Genomic DNA, 17,801 nt, shown 5'->3' on the forward strand with positions numbered 1-17,801 from the left:
TGGAGCACAAGTTGGCCAATACCTGTAAGCATACCAAAGAGCGCAGCAGCACATTGTGTGCGCCAAAATATAAAGTTTCTTGTTTTTAGAAACACTGCATTTTTACTTATTTATGAACTTGAGACAATCCCTTGGTTATTTATCCTTATGTATAAGGCTAGGTTCACATTTCCATTGTTTTAAATCCGCCAGGTCCGTCATTGCGACTGAGCGACGGATCCGTCGTTTTTTAGATGTCAACTGACGCAACGGAGGTGTTATTTCACAGGATTCTGTTCACAGCGTCGTGATCCGTTTGTGTTTGGGACAGCCCAGTGGGTGTGCCAAACATGTTGGGCATGCTCAGTAGAGCATGACGGAATCCAGTGCTGGATTGCATCGTAAGACGGATTCCGACGGAATCCAGCACCATAGACAAACATTACAAGCTTGACGGATGGCGACGGATTCCTGCGCGGTGCGTTAATTTTGACGGCCCAAAAAACGTTACATTCTGTGTTGTTTCCGCACGACTGACCGCCGTGCAGCGGATGCAACACAAGCTCATCAGTCGCAATCCGCCACTCATACAAGTCTATGGGAATCAACAGAATCCGCCAAACGGATTCCGTTGTTTACCAGAGCCGCGGATTGTGACTGATACAAATTGAAGGAAATGTGAACCTAGCCTAACATAGCTGTAGGACAGAATCTTTAGCCTGATCTATTCCGCGCAATCCGCCCACACATGTATGCCATGATCATAATATTAGCAAATACCTCCAATTAGAAATGTAGTACAGTTCTTCTGATTCACTGTTGCTTACTTCATGTGCAGGCATGGCAGGAACTTAGGTACCCATAGTTACGACGACACATATAGTGACAGTTAGTTAGTTGTGCATGGTCGTAACCATGGATACTCAAGGTCCTGCAATGCCCTGCACATGAGTTAAGCGACAGTGAATCAGAAGAACTAGACTATATATTGGGATAGGATCTTGGAGATGGGAATTGCCCTTTTAAGAGCTGATCTTCTGACTACTCAGAGAAGTGTTAGAAGTGAATAGTAGATCAGCCGTGGGCTGTTGTTGGCCTCCACCCTTCGGACAGACGCTGATGAACTTGCAGTGTCCCACTCTGGGCTCGGGCAGACTTCTGGATTTTCAGCCTGAGTGCTATCCGACAAAACATCAGTTCGCACTTGAACTAATCTTCGTCAATGACGCCTTCACATGTCCGATTTTTTCCAACATGCACGATTTGCCTCAGTAAATCGGATGGTACTCAGCCATTCAAGTCAATGGATCCATTAAAAAAAATTAGGCCCCAGATTGCGAAGGCCGGACTACATGGCGGCACATAGAGCGCTCTATGCCGCAGCGTAGTACAAGTGACTGGGGTCGAATTGTGACCACACGTGACCGCCACAACAAGCAGATGAAATTCTAGCAATTTTTTGTCACTCGCTTGTCGCCGTACCATGCAGGTCCCAATGTCAGCACTCACAGGCAGAGGTTACAATATGGGGAACTAATGGCCCCTAATGGGCGGTCAGTGGTGGCCCCTAATGTGTAACCCCAGCCTTTAGTCACGTGTGTGGCAAGGTGGTGGTGAGCTGGTGGATATGGGGAGTGCGATGGGAAATATGCAGCAGCTTCAGGGGTCACAGGGAGGGATCCTGTCCACTGTGGGGCTTATACTGGCGGAGAATGAAGGGTGCCAGCTATAGGGGCAGGCTGTAATCCCGCCAGTGGAGCTCCCCTTTAAGCAGTGCTGCACTTGTCACACCTGGAGCAGGGTACCTCATGCCTAGCGGACTCATTAGCAGCATTAACCCCTTACTAAGCAGTCACCCGCACTCCACACCAACCCTGTGACCGGACCACAGACACGTCACTAACTCCGCTTCCATCCCCAGAGTGTGCGGCGCCTGTGGGGATAGTACTCACCACGCTGGAGCCGGCCGCCTCAGCACTCACATCCCGCTCCTCCGCTGCCAGCGACACTCACCCGAGGATTTCTCCCATTATTTTTCCAATTTTTGCAAACTGGGATGTACAAAGCGTCCGCCGGCTAGCACGAGAAGCTGATTGGCTGCATTTATGAAGAGCTCCATCTCCATTGGTGGAGACGCGCGTCAGTCTCTTGCGGGAGTGGGGTAGACTGTGCCTCCCGGCCCCACACACGCTGTATGCGCGGCGGCGGCGCATTCCTCTCGGGTCACATGACCGCCCCATGGCATTCTCCCCAACAGCTGGCCATGGCCACGATGCCAGGCAGCCCCATCACTGGCAGGACAGGGACCAGGACAGGAGCCATTCGTCATCCTTTACTGTATTCGCTGCTAATATCATGTGGCTGGAGACAAAAGTAGCTGTAGACTTGTAGCCAGAGACTGAATGGAGCAGTAGGGGAAAGTATGGATGGTGCTCCATTACAAAGGCATTCCTGACAGGAATATCTTCTGGTCTAATATTAAATAGTAAGAGGTTACCCACATCTAAGTAACGTCTTAATTTAAAATAATAAATGAGGCATACTCACCTGCCCGCACACTGAGCATGTAGTGGGGCAACTCCGGGGTACGCACCACTTCTAGAAGGGATGCTGCTCAGTTTGGTAGTCATAGGACCGCTGCAGCCTGTCATTGGTTGCAGTGGTCTGGTGACCAAAGCCAGCTTTACATGTTACGATTCTGCATATGATATCGTATGCGATCGTACCCGCCCCCATCGTATGTGCGGCACGTTCAATTTGTTGAATGTGCCGCACAAACGATTAACCCCCGTCACACGTACTTACCCGTCATTACGACCTCGATGTGGGCAGCGAACGTCCACTTCCTGGAGTGGGAGGGACGTTCGGCGTCACATCGACGTCACGCGGCAGCCGGCCAATAGAAGTGGAGGGGCGGAGCTGAGCGGGACGTAAACATCCCGCCCACCTCCTTCCTTCCACATTGCCGGCTGGAGCCGCGGGAGGCAGGTAAGATCTGTTCAATGTTCCCGGGGTGTCACACACTGCGATGTGCTGCCTCGGGAACATTGAACAACCTGACGTTCAATTCGTCAGGATTCAACGATGTGCATGCGATGAACGTTTTAACATTCAATCACAATCTCACGTACCTGTCACACACTGCAATGTACCTTACGATGCCGGATGTGCGTCACTTACGACGTGACCCCGCCGACACATTGTAAGATACATTGTAGTGTGTCAAGCGGGCTTAAAACATCAAGTCATCAGATATTTCTCTTGCATGCTTTTCTAGTCTGCAGTGGTCCTGGGTCTACAAGACAGCAGACATTGCTTCTGAATCCGCCGACCTCTGGCGCAGCTTGTGCTACATGTCTGGGGGCGCCAGAACAAGAGAATCAGTGCAGAATAACTTATTTTGGTGTTGGCCAACCCCTTTAAAACCCCTTCTCTCCTGGGAGATTTTCCATTCGTGGGTTTTTTTCTCCCCTTCTTCCGAGAGCTGCAACTTTTGTTATTTTTTCGTCAATCTTCCCATATAAGGGCTTATTTTTTTTTCCAGGACGAGTTGTACTTTTAAATGAAGCCATAAATTTTGCCATATGACGTACCGGAAAACGGCAAAAAAATTCCAAGTGTGGAAAAATTGCAAAAAAACAAACAAACTGCGATTGCACAATTGTTTTGGGAGTATTTTATTTACAGTGTTCACTATCTGGTAAAACTGATGTGTCGTTGTGATATCTCAGGTTGGTACGAGTTTGTAGACACCAAACATGTATAGGTTTACTGTTATCTAAGGGGTTAAACAAAATTCTGAAGTTTGTCCAGAAAAAGAGGCATACTTTTTGCGCCATTTCTGAAACCCGTAGGGTTCTTTTTTTCGAGATCTGCGGATCAGTGATGGCTTATTTTTTGTGTCTCGAGCTGACATTTTTAACTGTACCATTTTTGCGCAGATGCTACATTTTGATCGCCTGGTATTGCATTTTGCGCAAAATTTTGTGGCAACCAAAAAAATGTAATTTTGGCATTCGGAATTTGTTTGCCACTACGCCTTTTACCAATCAGATTAATTGATTTAATCTTTTGATAGATCCGTCATTTCTGAATGCGGCAATACCAAGTATGTAATTTTTTTAACCCCTTCAGCCCCCAGCCTGTTTTCACCTTAAAGACCCGGCCATTGTTTGCAATTTTGACCAGTGTCACTTTATGAGGTTATAACTCTGGAACGCTTCAACGGATCCCGGCAATTCTGACATTGTTTTTTTCGTGACATATTGTACTGCATGTCAGTGGTAAATTTAGGCCGATATGTTTTGCGTTCATTTATGGAAATTTGGCGAAAATTTTATGCCCATAAATCTGAGATATGTCACACAAAATAGTTACTAAATAACATTTCCCACATGTCTACTTTACACCAGCGCAATATTCTAAACATTTTTTTTTTTCGTTAGGAAGTTAGAAGGGTTCAAAGTTCATCAGCAATTTTTCATTTTTCCTACAAAATTTCCCAAAAAAATAATTTTAGGTACCACATCACATTTGGAGTGATTTGAGAGACCTAGGTGACAGAAAATACCCAAACGTGACCCCATTCTAAAATCTGCACCCCTCACTCTGCTCAAAACCACATTGAAGAAGTTTATTAACCCTTTAGGAGCTTCATAGCAACCAAAACAATATAGAAGGAAAAAATGAAAGTTTTACTTTTTTACACAAAAATGTTACTTTAGCCATAAAATTTAGCATTTTCACAAGGGTATCAGGAAAAAAATGCACCATAAAATTAATTGTGCAATTTCTATTGAGTACACCGATATCTCATATGTGGTGGAAATCAATTGTTTGGGCGCACGGCAAGGCTCGGAAGGGAAGGAGCGCAATTTGATTTTTTGAAAGCAAAATTGTCTGGAATCATTAGCGGATGCGATGTTGCGTTTGGAGACCCCCTGAGGTGCTTGAACAATGGTGCTCCCCCACAAGTGACCCCATTTTGGAAACTAGACCCCTCATGGAATTTATCTAGATGTTTAGTGAGCACTTTGAACCCCTGGAGGCTTCACAAAAGTTTATAATGTTCAGCCGTGAAAATATATATATATTTTTTTTTACCACGAAATTGTTATTTCAAACAGGTAGCTTTTTTCACAAGGGTATCAGGAAAAAAATGCACCATAAAACGTATTGTGCAATTTCTCCTGAGTACACAGATACCTCATATGTGGTGGAAAGTAATTATATGGGCGTACGGCGGGGCTCAGAAGAGAAGGAGCGCCATTTCACTGCAATATTGGTTGGAATTATTAGCGGATGCCTTGTTGCGTTTAGAGACCCCCTGAAATGCCTACACAATGGAGCTCCCCCACATGTGACCCCACTTTGGAAAATAGACACCCCCCCCCCCATACAAAAAATATTAGTTTGGCGAAATAAAAAATACTGACGTCAGTAAAAAAAAAAAAAAATGAGCGCCTGCAACTGACACTAAGGCAAGTGGCACATGTGAGAGCGATGCACGAATCTCTCATCGCATCATCCGGCACAGCCGCACACTCCTATCTAGAAGAGAGAGACTGTGCTGGATGATTAGATGTGAGACTCGTACATCGCTCTCACGTGTGGCACTGGGCTGACCCTTATCATATTCAGTAAAAAAATACTGTAGTTGACGATTACTACAGTATAATTTTACTGGCCCTAAACTAAGTTTATTTGTATTTCTTTCTTGTTTACAGAAAAAAAATCAGGATGCACGCACGGATGTGCTGCAAAAAAAGGGGGGGGGGGGGACTAGGTGGGATGGAAAAAAAGATGGATGGAGGATGGGAGAGTGCGTGGCAGATGGAGGCGCGGCGAAGTATGGGAGAGTGCGCGGCCGAGGATGAGAGAGGGATACGGAGGATGGGAGAGGGCGGGCAGCAGTTCAGAGTGAGAGGTAGTGGAGGGGGCAGCAGATCAGGGAGGGTGAGAGGTGGGTGCAGCAGATCGGGGAGGGTGAGAGGTGGGTGCAGCAGATCGGGGAGGGTGAGAGGGGGCAGTAGATGAAGAGGATGGGAGAGAGCAAGCAGCAGATCAGGGAGGGTGGGAGCAGCAGATGCAGGAGGGGGAGAGGAGGCAGCAGATGCAAGAGGGGGAGAGGTGGGGAGGGGGCAGCAGATGCAGGCGGGTGAAAGGTGGGGGAGGAGGCAGCGGATGCTGGAGGGTGAGAGGTGGGAGAGGGGGCAGCAGATGCAGCAGATGCTGGAGGGTGAGAGGTGGGGGAGGGGGCAGCAGATGCAGGAGGGTGAGAGGTGGGGGAGGGGGCAGCAGATGCAGGAGGGTGAGAGGTGGGAGAGAGCAGGTAGCAGATAGGGGAGGGGGGCAGCGGCTGATGGGGAGAGCGGTAGCGGATGGAGGGGGCCAGCGGCTGATGGGGAGAGCGGTGGCGGATAGAAGGGGGCAGCGACTGATGGGGAGAGCGGTGGCGGATAGAGGGGGGGTCAGCAGATGGAGGAGGGTGGTGGCAGAACGGAAGCAGTAGCGGCGGTGGATCGGGGCGGTGACTACTGCTGCTGGGGCGGCGGCTGAAAGTTAGCAGTGGTGGGGGCTGATTGGGGCAGCGGTGGATTGTGGGCTGATCGGGGCACTTACTAAATGGCACCTGCAGGGATCGCTCTCCTTAGCTTCCACGGATGGAGGGAAGCTGAGGAGAGTGGTCACCTACAAGTCACCGGCCCCAGATCCAAGGTGATTGGAGAGACCGGTCACAAGGCTGGTCTCTCCAATCAGAGCTGGGGGCTAGTGAAACAGAGATCACCCAGCTCCAGCCAATGATGAGTGCTATAGCTGTACTGATCATGGCTGAATTTCAATGTTTCAGCCATTTTCAATGGCTGAAACATCACAGTGGCTGTGATTGGCTGACGAACGCCGCTCAGCCAATCACAGCCTCCGTAGATCCGGGGGGAGACACCACCCCTCCTGAGGTCAGGCAGAGATCCCCTCTTCCCCGAATCTAAGGTTTTTGCACACCGATCGCAGCCACTGGGGCTTCCGAGGCCGCGATTTCGCCATGACGTACTGGGTACTTCATGGGTCGTTAAGAACCAGGTCACCATGATGTACCTAGTACGTCATGGGTTGTTAAGGGGTTAAACCTTTAATTTTCAATGGGGTGATTTGAACTTTTAGGGTTTTTGTTATTTTTTTTTAAGCTTTTCTTTTAACTTTTTTTTTTCTTATTTTTATTTTACTAGTTCCGCTAGGGGGCTATAAGGATCAGCAGTCTGATCACATTTTCATTTCTCCTGATCAGCGCTGCACAGCTCAGATCAGGAGAAATGCTGCTCTTTTCATACAGCCAACCCTCTGCCAGCTGTAAGAGGAAGTGAGTCATGATAGCGACAGTAGTCATATGACCCTGTGCTACCATGGCAACCATCGGCTCCCCGTTATCACGTCACGAAGCCTCTGATGGCGGTGGGGAAAGGTGATTTCCCTGCCGCGGCCATTTACGTCGCATTGTCACAGTTTGACAGAGCGACCTAAGGTATTAACAGCCACGGGTGGATGGCAGATCCACCCGTCCCTGATAGCCGCACATCAGCTGTTCAAAACAGGTGACATGTGCGGGACTCACCGCACAAGCCGTCGCTGATTATACCAACATGAGCCATGACGTACCCAGTACATCCAATGTCGTAAAGAGGTCTGTCCGCAGGTTTTTGCTATGTAAGCTGAAGCCAATATGCTGCAAGCGTTAACAGAGAATTAGAGAATTCAGTGATGTCTGTCTTGTCATGGTCCAATCTGTTATTTGCTTGTTTAAGCAGCAGGACACATCAGGACTTACCATTGCTCATACTACACTGCCACGCACACCGCAGTCTGGCATGCTCCCTCCTCTTATTGACACCTGTCAATGTAAAGTGTGTGAGCGGGACAGCTCCCTATGCTCAGGTGCATGACTAAATCTAAAAATTCTGATAGATTACTGGGTCCAGCTATTCTGTCACTAAGTGATACATCATTGGATTCAGGGACTCTGCCTACATCATGCTACTCTCAGATGAGGTAGCAAAAACCTTCTGACAGATTCCCTTTAATTATCATACCTGTCGACATCTGCATATATCTGTAAATAGTAGTCTTGAGTCTTCATAGGGTACAAGCCCACGATCAGGGTTTGCAGCGTTTTGCAGTACAAGCAGAGTGGATGGGATTTCTATAAACTCCATGCCCCCTGTGCTTCTTTTTTCCACAGCGTAAACGGACATGCAGCACAGCTTTCCGAGCAGCAGCATGTCAATTTCTGCTTGTGAAGACGCAAGTGTTCTCAGCGAGAGAACAAAGCGTAAATCTGTGGCGCCCTCAACATTGATCAATGGCAAGAGCAGCTGCAGTCTCCTGCAGCCAACACTCAAGTCTCCGCAGGAAATGACACTGTGCAAAGACACAGTGTCTAAGGATCATTTTCACATACCCTTATGGGCTTTTACTACACACTGATTGCCTGCATCACACAGCATTGTAAGTATAAACTTGAAGTAGGTCTCCTCACGCCTTTTGTATGAAACTTAGACATCTAAGCTTTCATAAGAATGAATATGGAGACTGACTTTACGGCCGGAGTTACATTTGCAAGTGAGTCACGTTTAATACGCGAGTCACGCATCGCATCACCCGGCACAGCCGCACATACTACGCACAGGACCATGTCAGTTGCATAGAAATACATGCAGCCAACCAGCTTCTATCAAGAGAGTGTGCGGCCGTGCCGGGTAATGTAATGCAAGACTCGCAGGTGACTCACGTGTAACACGCAAAAGTGTTATTCCGGCCTGACAGACAAGAAAGCAAAGTCTAATTCATGGGTCCCCAATTCCAGTCCTCAAGGGCCGCCAACAGTGCATATTTACAGGATTTCCTTAGTATTGCACATGTGATAATTTAATCACCTGCACAGTTGATGATTCCAACACCGATGCAATGCTAAGGAAATCCTGAAAACATGCACTGTTGGCAGCCCTCGAGGACTGGAGTTGGGGAACCCTGCTCTAAATCAAACCACCAGAACTGATACTATATGTTTCTGAGATGTCCCCTTCATCTGGTGCATACAACAAATATGATTGTTCAAGATTTTTCATTCTCTTAAAGGCATCCTTGAGAGTGGGCCCAGGATAACTTTTTTTTTTTTTTTTTTAATCTTTTGCTGAGAATTCGGGATTTCTTTAAGAAATTGTCATTTTTGGTGCAATGCTTCCGAATGCGCCAATACTGAGTCTTCCTAAATGGATAAGGAACATACCATATGGTCAGTATCGGTGCATTTCGAAGAATTATGATTGTGCATTTGCAATTTGTTATTCTGTATATATTTATATACACTGGAGATCAAAATTAGAGAACAATGTAAGAACACTTATTTAACGCTTTATTTCAGACATAATGTATTTACATTTTTTTCCGTGTTTGTGTTTATTTCTTTTCACTTACGGTATTAGTAATGGGGAGGGGGGAGGGGGAGTTCATAGACCTTCCCCATTACTCATCTAGGGCTTAGTTGCTGCTGTGACTAGCCCCTTACTACCCTGATTGCTTATGCCAATTGCTCTGGTGCGGTGGCAAAGTACCGGGATTGTCGCATCTAATGGATGCAACAATTCTGGGCGGCTGCAGGCTGCTATTTTTAGCCTGGGGGATCCCAATAAGCATGGGTTCTCCCAGCCTGAGAATACCAGCTCCTGTCAGCTTTATCATGGCTGGATATCAAAATTAAAGGGGGGGCGGAACCAGTTTTTTAAATTTAAATAAAAATTTTTTAAAAAAAAAGCCACATGCAGTACCTCTTATTTTGATACAGAGCTAAGATGTATTTTGATACGAATCCTGTAGCCGTATGCCTTATCTGTGCTGGGAATCTTAATATGGAGGACCCTGGGCCAATTTTTTTTTATTTTCACACCAATAGAGATACACACACAGTGCCTCTGATTGGTTGCAGTTAGACACGTCACCACCACATGGTGAGACCCAATAAGCATCCAAAATATGTGTGTCCATGGCATTATTCAGTGACCCACCATAATCTTCCAGGAAAAGTAGTTAATGGACTGCATATAATGCAATTTTCTCTTCCATATTGTCATATCTAAACCCCACCACCTTCAAAGAGTTCCTAATCACTGCTGCCAATGGCTCAATGGCGATAGCAAGCAAGCGCGGACAATGGACACGCGTCTTGTATTTCTATGTAACTTGAAGCTTTGAGACAGCTCGCCATTTGCCTTAATTTTGTCTGTAGCGGATGAATATAGCAATTGCACCCAAGAGGTTTTGTGTAAAACAGCCTATAAATAACTCCACTCCACGATATCAAAGGCCTTTGTTGCATCCAATGATAGTACTACCCTGTGACCAATAATATCTGGTGGAAACTGCATGTTTAAAAACAAACGACGTAAGTTGATTTCAGTGGATTAATTAGGCATGAACCTGGTTTGATCCTGATGTACCACTTTAGTTGTAATTCCAGGCAGCGGATTAGATAATACCTTAGCCAATATTTTAATGACTGAATGGTTTTCTGAATGGTTCTGCAACTGCTCCATTTTTTCGACTTGCTGGTTCTTGTCTACTTGATCTTTGAATTATAAAATTAAGAAAAAAAAGCCAAAATCTAAAACTCTAAAAAAGCAAAAGAATAAATTTAGAAAGATTTAAGCAAATAAGTCAAAAGTAAAATATTCAAACTAGTCAAAGTTTTTAAAAAGTCAAAGAAATGAAGAATGTCAAAGGTGAAGAAAAAAAAAAAATCAAAGAAGTCCAAAAAGAAGTCAATGAAGTCTAAATCAAATATTGAAAAATTCACAGTAAAGTAAGTCAAGCAATAGGTCGTATCAAAAGAAAAGCAGAGGTTAGAAAAGTAGAGTTTAGACAAGGTCGTACATGACAAAATTATAGTTAAAGTCAAGGAAGATTAAATAAATAAATCAAAGTTAAAAAAAAACTTGAAGCTGATCTAAAAGAAGTGTCATTGTTAAAAAAAAATGAAGTCTAAGAAATAGAAAAAAGTAAAACGGAAACGCTGAAATAGTCAATGTTAAAGGAATCAGATGTCAATTATTTAGATTAGATTATTCAAAGAGGATAAAGCCAAGAAAGACAAAAGAATAAAGGCCGCTTTACACGCTGCAATATCATGACCGATATCGCTAGCATGGGTACCTGCCCCCATCGGTTGCGCAACATGGGCAAATCGCTACCCGTGGCGCACATCGCCCAGACCAGTCACACTACTTACCTGCCCTGCGACGTCGCTGTGTCACTGAACCGCCGCCCAATAGAAGCAGAGGGGCAGAGATGAGCGGGACGAACATCCCGCCCACCTCCTTCATTCCGCATTGCGCCAACTCCATTATTACGGTAACTTTGTAGCGCACGAGTGAACTCAGTCGCCACGGTAACAGTACCGAGATGGCCGATACACAGCGTGTGTTCCAACCACCGGAACTTGGAGGAGGCCAGGTTGCACCCGGAAGTCTAGGCGTTCTCGCGTCAACAACAGGGAATGGCCACATACACGTCACTGCACACGTGATATCAATCCAGAGTCACATGTATCGCTATAAAAAGGCGTACTTTTCAAAGATGCCTACACACGTCCCCTGAAGAAGTGGGAAACGCGCGTCAGGATAAAGGACACTCAGGCCAATCATTACAGCATTCAGGTCAGTAAAAACGCTGCATTTAGATCCTTTATAACAGGTGATTCAGCGGTTAGTACAGGGGGGGAATGCTCTTCTGTCAAACGCTGAGCCCATAACACTGAACATAGAAGTGCAATAGATATTACTGGGGGACTTAAACATTGCTCTAGTGGGAGCACCCAGTGGGGGCAAAATTAGCCAACACTACATATCCTATATAAATTGCATAGAACGATTATAACTGTTATTGGGCTAGATATTGGTTATGTGATTAGGCAGCTAGTTGTTACTGTGATAACTTTGGCATAATGACATGTCCAGTGTGATATTTCTGATGACTCCATCGTTGATACATATGGTTGTTATATGATATTTTTATATTTGATAGAATAAAATTGAAATTTTAAGGTTATACACCGTCCCATGTGGTCTTTTGTGGTAATATACACATCCTAAATGCTACCTCAGTCAGAGCTTCTTTTCCTTTAGTAAGCTGTTGATCATCAAGCAGTATACGATGACTTGGGTCCACATAAACAACTGCCAGAAGAATTTTATTTTGCAAAAGCTGTGTCTTTCTCCGTTTCATTGAAGCAGAAATGCCATCTGCGATTAGACCTCCTCTTTGGGACAGGCAAAATAGCAAGTTCTTCCACTCCCTTATGAAAATGCCTCAGCTTGTAATTTTTTAGTCACGGTAAATGGGTGATTAACCAATTCCTTCAATTCAGCCACCTGTGTCCATTGACCTTCATTTAGGGTTACCTGAGGGTTTGCCATATCTATAAGAAACGGTTTTAGATCAAGCAATCGCTCAATCATTAAATAAGTGCTGCCCCACCGAGTGGCTTGATCAACAATTGCCCCTTTCCCAGCACGTCTCATTAAGATGGAATCAATTTTAGGGGTTCTGGCGGCAATAACCAAATTCCTCACTTTTCCGATCAGATTTCCAGCATGTTCCTGGTGCAGACTATCTCTTAATGCCAGCTGCAGTGTGTGCACAACACAGCACATGTGATGAATATGCAAGTGTTTTAAAGCAGCTTCAACAAGATCATTTAATTCTAAAATATAATTTTGCTGTTCTTCTGTTGCAATATCTGTTTGTTCCTCAGTTACATGAACAGCACTGTGGCCTTCCATCTCAAACATACTGAATCCTAAATTTTCTTCTAGCTGTTGTTCATTACTCTCATTCATCAGTTTAATTGTACTTATGTTTGAAGCATTGTCCGTTACAATGGCAAGAACCTGCTCTTTTTTGAGTTCGTAATCTTGCAGAACTTTTTCCACTAAGGCCTGGAGAAACTGGCTGGTGTGACGAGCTTTAGTATCTTTTCTGCCAGTGTCTTGGTAACAATTTCTTTGTTGTCACAAACATATCCATATTAATGTATTATATATTTTAGGAGTCGGAGTTGCTCCATTTTATACCGACTCTGACTCCACCAAAATAAACACAGCCTCAGACTCCGACTCCACAGCTCTGGTGACCGGCCCAATCATCAAGGGAGATTGGCTTAATTAGCAGCCAAGCTCCAGCAGTAAGAGCAAGGTCTAATGCCAGCATTGTTCCTCTAGATGCAACTGTCAATGGCAACTGCAGCATTTAAAAGGGTTTGGGAAAGAGGGAACTAGAGGGGTTGTAGGATGAGAGAGGGGTTGTAGGATGAGAGATGGGTCCAAGAATGACTTCCGGGTCTGCTAAGTTTGATGGCCTGTTAGGCCTTGCCATGAGCAGAGTGCAATATGCCTTTTGTCAGTGTAACACAGATAGGTATTTAACCTGCAATGGGTCTAATATTCTGATCAGAATGGTGAAAGTTGAAATTCTATAGTGGGATTAAGTAAAACACCATTTTGTCCTGAAACCGTCAAGACTCCACATGACTTAGGCGGCTAAAAAATGTCAGGTATAGCTCTTAAAAGAAAGAAAAAAAGAGACCCGTATTAAAAAACATTTATACGAGTATAATTTATTTTATCTTCATGGCTCATGGGTGAAAACTTTGGGGAACCATCTATGCTGCACACAAAGATTAACTCATTTTGGTGTGTATTTTGTTATAGGGGGGGTCACATTCGGGGAATTCTGCTGTTCTGGCACCTTAGGAGTTCTGCTATTGTGACATGGAATCCACAATCTTTTCCAGCAAAATGTGCACTCCAATATGATGTGTCTTCCCTTCTCCCTGCAATGGTGCATTGCAGTAACAAATGTTGGCAACAGATAGATAGATAAGGAAAATATGGGTGCATGCCGAATGTATGTATCACCATGCACTGCAAATAACCTAACAACTTATACCCTATCAATAAATAACAGGCACTCACACATGAGACAAAAATTGATTAAGTATAAATCTTTATTAAATGAGGAACGTTAACACCTAGATTTGTCTTATGGTTCGAGGAGAGAGAATAACAATTGATACAATAAAAAAGTATCACAAATTCACGAATACTGAAATACGTATCCACTGGCTTTGCTGCAAGTACCGAATGGGAGAAATGTGCATCAAACGGAAATAAATGGCCAAGTTGTAAAAACAAGGAACACCTGTAAAGGTACCGTCACACTAAGCAACATCGCTGCTGAGGCACAACTTGCTAGCGATGTTGCTGTGTGTGACATCCAGCAACAACCTGGCCCCTGCTGTGAGGTCGTTGGTTGTTGCTGAATGTCCTGGACCATTTTTTAGTTGTTGCTGTCCCGCTGTGAAGCACACATCGTTGTGTGTGACAGCGACAGAGCAACAACTGAATGTGCAGTGAGCAGCCGGCTTCTGCGGACGCTGGTAACCACGGTAAACATCGGGTAACCAAGAAGCCCTTTCCTTGGTTACCCGATATTTACCTTCGTTACCAGCATCCGCAGCTCTCAGCTGTCAGTGCCAGCTCCCTGCACACGTAGCTGGAGTACACATCGGGTAATTAACCCGATGTGTACTGTGGCTAGGAGTTTAGGGAACAGGAGCCGGTACTGACAGCCGAGAGCGGCGGACGCTGGTAATGAAGGTAAATATCGGGTAACCAAGGTAAGGGCTTCTTGGTTACCCGATGTTTACCGTGGTTACCAGCGTCCGCAGAAGCCGGCTGCCTGCACACGTAGCAGAGTACACATCGGGTAATTAACCCGATGTGTACTGTGGCAAGGTGTGCAGGGAGCCAGCGCTAAGCGGTGTGCGCTGGTAACCAAGGTAAATATCGGGTTGGTTACCCGATATTTACCTTAGTTACCAAGCGTAGCATGCTTCCACGTGTAGCGACGCTCCAGCGATCCCTGCCAGGTCAGGTTGCTGGTGGGATCGCTGGAGCGTCGCCAAGTGTGACATCTCACCAGCGACCTCCTAGCAACTTACCAGCGATCCCTATCAGGTTGTATCGTTGTTGGGATCGCTGGTAAGTTGTTTAGTGTGACTGGGCCTTAAGAGGTCTGTTATGGGATGGCGACTACTCCAAAGCGCATTTCATTGGAAAACGTCATCAGGGATTGGCGTCATCCAACCCAAACCCATATAATATACCGCACCCCACTAATGAACATCTCACCTGTCATGTTACTTAGCGGCTGCACATGCTATCACCGTCTCGCCCTGTTCCGTCACTGCTCAGCGTCTGGTGTCACAAGACGCCCCACAAAATCATACCGTGTGCTACGAGCCACAACAGTGAAATAAATAACAAGAAAATGAGAAAGGAAGAGAATGAAAGAGACATAGCTTCCATAAAGGCACTTCAAATGTGAAGTGGACCCGAACAAAAAATATTTACGCATAGGTTTTGTGAATTTCAGTAAAATACTATAAAATAATAAAGAAAAAAAATTATGGTAACAAAAGAAGACAGAGCGGATCTTATTTATTAATCAGGACTGTTAGACCATACAATTTAAAAGTTCATAAATTGCACATTTTTTCCATATTTGGCTTTGGTAGGAAGGGGGTTAAAATGGATTCTTTAAGGTAAATCTGTAACTAGGCTTTTGCTAACGTATCTAAAGTCAGTATGATGTAGGGGTAGAGGTCAGGATATCAGATGTGTCACTCACTGAACTGCTTGCTGCAGCGTGATAAAATCAGTGTTTTATCTGCTGCAGATCTAGCCGTTCTCTGAATGTAGCCCCGCTCACACAACTGACTGACAGTTTCTGATTAGAGTCGGATGTCAATCAGTGTCGGTGGCGCGGTTACAGCTGCCACTTACTATGCACTGAGCAGTGATTGAGGCCGCCGCACCGCTCCCACCCTGATGACTGAATGCCCGAGGCTGCCAATAGGAATAATGCTCATTGCCTCCCAGTAGCTGGGCTCTTAGTTCAGTGGACAAGCAGTTTTAGAACCTACAGATTAACCCCATAACTTTTTTTTTTTTTTTTTTTTCCCCATGACTGGTTCATTTAAACACTGGCTACATAATAAGTTCACACAGCTTTATTTTTCACTCCACATAATACAAAGATGCCGGTCCCGTGAATAAAATTAACAACATGTACCCATTGTGTTCTCCCAATTATGTATATCAGATGTTATTCTAATTGTAAATAGGTGCTGCAGAATGAATTGATATAATAATTATTATTACGACATCTGAGACACTGATAATGTGCACTGATTTAATACATAGGCAGCAAATATTCAGAACACTGATCTGGAATTTATTATTCTACTCTTAGTTTCAAAAACATAAATTTTCTTTAAAATTTAAGACATTTCCATTTTTTTTTTTTTTAAAAAAGTAAACAAAAAGGGTAGATTCCTAAGAAAAAAAAAGCATTACTCACCAATAGAATCTCTTCATGACAATTCTGCTCTCTATCAGTACCGGAAGTGATGACGTCCCAACCACCGGTTACCTGACCCTGGTGGAAAGGAAGCCATCACTTCTTGCCCCAATAGAGAGCACTGAAGCCATAGGTGATCCTATTGTTAAGTATTACTTCTTTTTTTTTCATAAAGACCTCTACCCAGAGGAAAATGTCTAACAAATGGCTCTCAGAACATGTCAATACTTAATATAAAAAAAAAGGAATAATGTGAACATCTTGACATACTTAATGAGGACATTGATCAACACAATGAAATAATGCATTCACACTTCTATATTTTACATTCAGAAAATGTCCAAGCCTTAATTCTTCAGACTCCGCTAAAGTATAATTGATTTTATTTTGTTAGTTAAGGGATGTCCTAAACTCTTGACTTACTTAAAACATTTTAATATTTATAATCTATGCCTTTAATTAATTTCTGTAATGTAAAGAAACTTTATATTTTAAAGTGGTTGTACCATTAGGAGAAGCTTATTTTTTTAGATGGAATTACCATCAGTTCACTATGATATCAGCTGATTCTGAAGAAAAAATACAGTAACAAATGACATCCAATCAATTGAATAGGAAACCATGTAATACAAGTATAAGTGCTCTCGAGTTATGACCCCCACATGATGGGTTACTAAATCTATACTGAATAGCCACTTTATAAGAGACTCCTGCCCTTTTATGATTGGAGCTGATGGAAATCAGACACATGACCCTTAAGGTAGCCTAAAAGCTAGCAGGTTTTCCATGGACCAGGTTCAGGTCTATCCACATCAAAATGGGAATATTGAGAAATTTAAGTGACTTTGACGATACAGGATCATAAGTACTAGACTAGCCAGGGCCATCATTTTAATAAATACCAACTTATAGAGTTTTCTCCTCATACAACGACATACAAAGAGTAGTGTGAAAGGGATTTTGTGGATATAATTGTTTTCTAAGGGAAACAGAAAGGCGAGGCAACTGGGCGTTATAAATTTGTCTTTGGGTGTGTTTACTTCTTGCTCAATCATAAGCAAGCAGCAATATGCAGAAGAGAAAAGAAAATGCCCCCCTCTCATCACTAGACTCTACAGCTATTGAGTAGAGATACAGCTGAGTTATACATCATTATAAACATTTCCAGATCTCATTTCAGAGCAATGTGGGTGGAGGGTGAGAGCTGACAGCACTGCGAGATAAGAAGTGTTTGTAATGATACATAACTCAAATCTGCTGTGCCTCTAGCTAGCTGCGGAGCTCAATGAGGAGAGGAGGGTGTGTTCTTTTCACCTCTGCATTATGCTGCTTGCCTATCAATTGGTCATCTTCAT

The 17,801-nt window shown here is 44.3% G+C and overlaps 1 protein-coding gene across 6 annotated transcripts in view; it reads right to left on the reverse strand.

Annotated features, from left to right (window-relative positions):
• Positions 1–17,801, reverse strand: part of ARHGEF10 (Rho guanine nucleotide exchange factor 10) — a 291,401-nt gene that overhangs the window by 258,437 nt on the left and 15,163 nt on the right. For 3 of the 6 annotated variants that reach the window (XM_075340323.1, XM_075340321.1, XM_075340319.1), the window contains exon 1: positions 1,932–2,078. The exons of 1 other annotated variant lie outside the window; for it this stretch is intronic. The gene's annotated coding sequence lies outside the window, so the exon portion shown is untranslated. Of the gene's footprint in view, positions 1–1,931; positions 2,079–17,801 lie in introns of those variants that run through there. 2 more of the 6 variants (XM_075340324.1, XM_075340322.1) reach the window with 1 other exon arrangement.

The sequence above is a fragment of the Anomaloglossus baeobatrachus genome, chromosome 3 (assembly GCF_048569485.1).
Source record: "Anomaloglossus baeobatrachus isolate aAnoBae1 chromosome 3, aAnoBae1.hap1, whole genome shotgun sequence".
Lineage (NCBI taxonomy): Eukaryota > Metazoa > Chordata > Amphibia > Anura > Aromobatidae > Anomaloglossus > Anomaloglossus baeobatrachus.